The 6,000-nt window shown below is 46.3% G+C and overlaps 1 protein-coding gene across 3 annotated transcripts in view; it reads left to right on the top strand.

The window, feature by feature from the left end:
• The first annotated feature begins 2,638 nt into the window (after positions 1-2,638).
• The window catches only part of SH3KBP1 (SH3 domain containing kinase binding protein 1), a 255,819-nt gene continuing 252,457 nt past the window's right edge, over positions 2,639-6,000 (top strand). For 2 of the 3 annotated variants that reach the window (XM_032475869.1, XM_032475870.1), the window contains exon 1: positions 2,639-2,813. The gene's annotated coding sequence lies outside the window, so the exon portion shown is untranslated. The remainder of the gene's footprint in view (positions 2,814-6,000) is intronic. The other variant, XM_006194204.2, reaches the window with a different exon arrangement.

The raw sequence follows: 6,000 nt of genomic DNA, 5'->3' as shown, positions 1-6,000 counted from the left end.
TCAGACATCGGTGAAAAATGAAGACATTAATCTTCGTGGTTCTGGTACCTCATTTAAAATATCTTACTAATCTCAATAGTTCCATATTATAATTAGGTAACTTAAACCTGTATCAAGAGTGGAAGAAAAGCTGTGTGACAAATTGTCTTGATAGCTTAGAGTGCTTTGTCTCCATGTTCACCTCCCAGTGTGGCTGACAAAGGGCTCCCTCCCAGGAGCTGAAGTAGCAGCTCCATCATTTTCTTGTTGACTTGGTTGTGTGTTGAGTATCGTCTACAACCCCTCCTTTTTTTACCCCAATCTCCTCAAGCTCCTCTTCCATTCAGTGAGGGTGATTTTAGTTAAAGGGGTAATGGTTATGAAGAGGCTCTGCCAAGAGACCTCCCAGAACTGCTGGGCACCCCGGGGAGCTGGGCTCTGGCATCACCCTTGTCGAGGGCCACTGCTGTCCCTCAGGCTGCTCACTGCCCTTGGAGCATCCCTGACTGCCTGACCTAGAGGCTGAATGAAGGAGCCAGTGTCATTCTGCAAATGGAATCTTAGAGAAGTTGAGTTTTTCTCTTTTTTAAGTTAAAATAAGATGAATTGACGTTCTCATTTTTTTTTCATCATGTCAACTAATTCCTGAAGTGAGTGCATCCCACTTTGGAGAGCACTGGCTCAGAAAATAAGCTTAACTGCTCTGCTCAGTTTCAGGTTCTTTAATTGGGAAAATGGGCATCATCACACGGTGAGGGTTAAGTGAGATAATGCTGGAAAGGTGTCGGGCACATAAACAAGGGTTACTGTAATCTCAGTTCCAATGGCAAAGCTTCAGTAGATCCATGTCTAGGTAATTTGAAGAAAGCAGTTTCTTAATCGACCTGGTTCCGATTGCTTTGATGGCTAGTTTCAACTGCTGGGGAGAGAGCATGATACAAGAAAATGGGAGTGTTTCTGCCTTTGCACTTGTCAGGAACCAGGGGAAATGGGAAAAGTTTGCCTTGTTTATGCTTTTCTGCTTCTCCTTTCTGTTGATAAGTGATGAAGATGGTTCACAACTCAACTTTAGCCTGGGCAGATTTATGGCAGCAGAGTCAGCCAGCTAATTTTGGAATGAAAAAAATAATCTAGGGAAGGAAACGCTACTTTGAGTTGCTTATGAACTGTCTGGGTTCGCTGACATTTTGAGTGGATGAGTTGAGTGCTCCAGTCTGGGTGGAGGGATCGTTTGATCTGGAAGCACTTTGGGAATTTGTCCCTAATGGATATGCAGAGCGTATTTGACAGGGAGCCCATTCACCCACCAACCCTTTTCCTGGAAAACCTACCCCAATACAGTGAATTTAAAAAAAAAACATTTGTAATTTTTGGTCTCCTATTGGAGAAATCTTTACCAAACCCAAGATCACTAATATTTTCTCTCGTGCTTCTTGATAAAAGTGTTACAGTTTTACTTCTTACGTTTAGGCCTGTGATCCATTTTGAGTTCATTTTTTGTGTATGTGCCCCTCATAGAGCTCATTTAGCTTTTCTTCTTCCATTCTTTTACTGTAATTTCTTAGTTGATAATTCACCACTTGGGGTTTTTTTTTTTTTTTTGCTGTCCTTGTATTCACTTATTTGCCCTTTGTTCATTCGTTTGTTCATTCATTCATTCATATCAAGCTGCAAATAAAAAAGGAAAAGGACAGGAGATTGACTGAGGTGGGCCTGAGGTGAGGCCCAAAGACTAGATGGATTGTAAAATCCACGTATGGATAAGTTAACCGGGTTTTGGATTGGTTGGCTCTGCTCCTTTGCGTCAGCATCAGAAAACCTATCTGCCTCATCCGTTGCCTCCACCTGTGACCAAGTATACATTAATTCTTTGGGGTTTTTTTTGTTGTTGTTGGTGGTGGTTTTTTGAGGAGAGTGTAATTTTATTTAGTTCATTTATTTATTTAAATGGAGGTACTGGGGATTGAACCCAGGACCTTGTGCATGCTAAACATGCACTCTACCACTGAGCTATACCCTCCCCTCCAAGTATCCGAAGTCACCATGGATTGGGAGAATCAATCTGTTGGGAAATGCTGTGTGTTGAGAGGACAGTTGTGCCTGCATGTGTAAGCGGTCTGGGATGTTGGTTTAGCCAGCGGGGGCCCTCTGTATCGGCTGTCTTCATACCCATTGTCGCTGAAAGGGGGGCATTCTCTCTGTCGGGTGGGAATTATCACTACCCATGTTTTGCACAACTGAGGCTCAGAGGGGTTAACATCACGGAGTCATGACGGGAGGGAGGGGGCACCCAAGAGCCAAACTCGCACCTGTTGTTATCTGCCATCTCTGCACTTGGGGAAATGACGCTGGACTCCCTCTGGGGGTGGGGTGGCGTGCACATGTTGTTGGCCTTCTGCCATTGTGTGGTTTCCCCTCTGAAGCCCCTTCTGGCCCTGAGACCTGTAGCCCGCCCTACCTGGGCCTGACCACGGACCAGCACTTCGTGGTTTCTGCGCTGCAGGCCTCAGGTTAACCGAGGTCGGGCTGTCATGTGTGGCCCTGTTATTTTAAGTATTGGTAGAGGGGAAGTCCCTTTAGTATGACTTTCCTGACCTTCTGGGGCTGCCGGGCCTCAGACTTCTCCAACACCTGATCTAAAGTGCTCTGTTTTTCTTTTGTGCCTGTTCCTTCCAGTGGAGGCCATAGTGGAGTTTGACTACCAGGCCCAGCACGACGATGAGCTGACGATCACCGTGGGTGAAATCATCACCAACATCAGGAAGGAGGATGGAGGCTGGTGGGAGGGACAGATCAATGGCAGGAGAGGTTTGTTCCCTGACAACTTTGTAAGAGTGAGTACAAAGCGAAACCCTTTTCCTGTCTCCTGGGCGGGTTCTCCTGACCAAAGCTGTGGGGGCACTTGAGGAATTTCATGGGACTCTTTTAGGGGTTGAGTTGACTGCTTGTGGACTGTCAGGAAGAGCATGGACAACTTTGTCCTTGATATCAGGGGATGCTTGTTTTGAAATCACTTTCTTAAGGCCTAGAATGGTCTCTTTCCAACCTGTGTATCATTGAGAAAACGCTGGAAAAATGTAAAGCTTGTCAAATTGTTTTATTTCTGTACTTATTTATTTGCTTTGATAGTTTAAAAGAATCTTGCCCTTTTCCATGTCATTCAAAATGGAGGTGAAACTCAGTTTTGCCCACTTAAATCAAGGAGCAGTCCAACTACATGCAGAATTCCAATTCTGCTATGTTTCCACCTTTGTATAGTATTACTGTTTTGATAGGAACAGTATTATTTTCTTTTCCCCCTTTATGGCCATGAAGTATTGAGTCAAATGTATTTTTTCAGTATAGTCTTAAAAACTATGCCCTTTGCAGAAGGGTTAATTACAAAAATGTAGTTCATTCATGTTAAGAAATTTAATATCACACGGTTGTAAATAGCTGGAATTAGGCAAAAAAAAAAAGGGGGGGGGGAATCACCTGCAGGCTGTTCCCAGAGGGAAATGCCAAGTAGGGTTAAAAAGTGCCTGTACCAAACTGTCCTGTCCAGCGCTGGGGAAGACGGGACTGTTCTCGGTAGGAAAGGCTGCAGGAATCCCCAGGGCCCCTGCTGTATTTCCGGTGGTACCAGCCCATGCCTGAGACCTGGGGCTGTGCTGACCAGGTGGTGTGGGCAACGCTAGGCCCAGAGAAGCAGGTGCCCCATCAAAGAGCTGTGCAGCTTACGCGGGAGGGTTTTATGGAAAGAGGGTGTTGAGGAAAAACGGTGATATGCTCCAGCTTTCCACTCCCTGGGCCCTCCTGGGGTACCACACCCTACATTCTAGAACAAATAGAAACCGGATTCCATCTTTCTTCAGGATCTCACCTCAGAGGATCCTACTAACGTTTCTCTTGTTCCTTCTTTTTGGTGTGCAGAAAGCTGGGGAGAGGTTTGTGGGTAACGTGCTGATAAACCTTGCTTCCTGTAAACAGTTGTGGGAGAAGGGACTTTTTTCCTTGGGCTACAGTTGAACCTGGCAGCTCTCTCTCTCCCATTTTAAAAGGAGGAAAGCATCACATCTGGGCCACAGAGGATTGAGTCTATTGATGTGTAAATGGGGGTGCCCTTCCAAAGGAAAACCCCAATTTGGGGACAAAGACCATCCTTGAAGTTGAGCCAAATTCTGGATTGGAAGGAGCTTTTCTGGATAAAAGAGACAAAGCTTGGAGTGAAGATGAAGGAGGAAGGAGTGAGAGAGGAAGGCCATGGGAACGAGAGCAGAGGACTGTGGGAAGGAGGGGAGGACCGTGGGAAAGACAGAGGAGGACCCAGGGAAGGAGAAGGGACTCCAGCTATTCTCCAATTTTGAGGAAGGTCCCTGTTTTGAAAGCCTTTAACATGTCCTGCTGGCTTAGTGCCCCTCATTCCAAACCACAAATCCACAGACTCAGTAACTTCAGGGTTGCCCTTGGCTCAGGGCTGGGGCACCATGAGTATTTGTGGAGGCAGGTGGGTGCCAGGGGCAGGGGGTCAGCGCAGGAAGAGCCCTGGGAGCCCTGAGGAGCAGGAGCTCATCCCCGGGCCTGGGGGTGATGTGCTCCACCATCAGGGCCTCTCCCTACCCTTCTCCGCTTGCTCGGCCTTACGCTGGGCCAGCGTGGGCCAGGGCAGCAGGTCCTGCCCTGTGGCTTCCTGTGGGCTTTGTCTAGGGAGGGCGGAGAGGGAGGAGGCCAGTGAGGCAAGCATTATCCTGCTGGCTTCTTGCCCAGGGCTTGTCTGGGTCTGGCTGGGTCCCTCCACCAGACAGTGGCGGCTCCCATGAAGTCACTTCCCTCTACACGCCTTTCCCCTGTTCTGGCGGGCCTGGGGCTTACTTGTTTCTCACCCTCAGCTCCTACCTACTTTGTAAAAGTCTCTTTATTAATCCTGCCTCAGATTAATTTGCCGCATGTGCCATCTGCTTTTTCCTCCCTGAGCCCGACCTCCTTATCAGGCCACTCTGAGCTGGTACATGGAATTCACTTAGCACGTGGCCGGCCATCTACCAAGAGTGCCACCATCCCTATTACCTGGTGAAGGAAGGGACCCTCTCTCTCCCCTGTCCCAAGAGACCTTACCCTCGCTTGATCACTTGTTGTTTCTCCTCGGCTAGAGAACCTCCAAGGGAGGGAAAGTCACATGCTCGGGAGGTGCTGGTTCCACCTGGGCCAGAAAGGATGTGGCAGGGACGGCTGGGCCTGCACCACCTGGGGCTGTTACATTTGGCAGAAAAAGAAACTTCTCTTCTTTCAGATGGCTGAGTCTATTTTCAAGTCTTCACCCCCTGGGAATGTTTTAGGGCTATTATTGAAAAATCCAGTAGGTGGGTGCATTGGAGTTTAACAATAAAGAAAACTGCTGTAGAGAGTTCTAGAAGCTGAAAATACATCTTTAAGTAATAGGAATCATATTGGCAAGAGTTCACAGTTTTGAAAATGGGTTTACACTTGCCTTATTTAGCTTAAGAATCATTTGTCCGCAGGCTGAATTGGGTAATCTTGTGGAATCCTATTGTTAATTTGTGTGCCTTGATGCCAAGGTTCCTGCTGTCAGAGAGCTTACTTTCAGCGTTTTCTTTTCTTTTTTTTTTTTTTAATTGAGGTATAGTCAGTTTACAATGTTGTGTCAATTTCTGGTGTACAGCACAATGCTTCAGTCATACATGAATATACATATGTTCATTTTCATATTCTTTCTCACTGTTAGCTACTGCAAGATATTGAATATATTTCCCTGTGATATACAGTATAAACTTGTTTATCTGTTATATATATATACCAGTCTGTCTGCAAATCTCAAACTCCCAGTTTACCCCTTCCCACCCCCCTCCCCCCGGCAACCACAAGTCTATTCTGTGTCTATGAGTCTGTTTCTGTTTTATATATAGGTTCATTTGTCTTTTTTTTTAATTCCACATATGAGTGATATATGATATTTTTCTTTCTCTTTCTGGCTTACTTCACTTAGAATGACAGTCTCTAGTTCCATCCATGTTGCTGCAAGTG

Source organism: Camelus ferus, chromosome X, assembly GCF_009834535.1.
Source record: "Camelus ferus isolate YT-003-E chromosome X, BCGSAC_Cfer_1.0, whole genome shotgun sequence".
Lineage (NCBI taxonomy): Eukaryota > Metazoa > Chordata > Mammalia > Artiodactyla > Camelidae > Camelus > Camelus ferus.
This window is presented reverse-complemented; position numbering and strand designations above follow the sequence as displayed.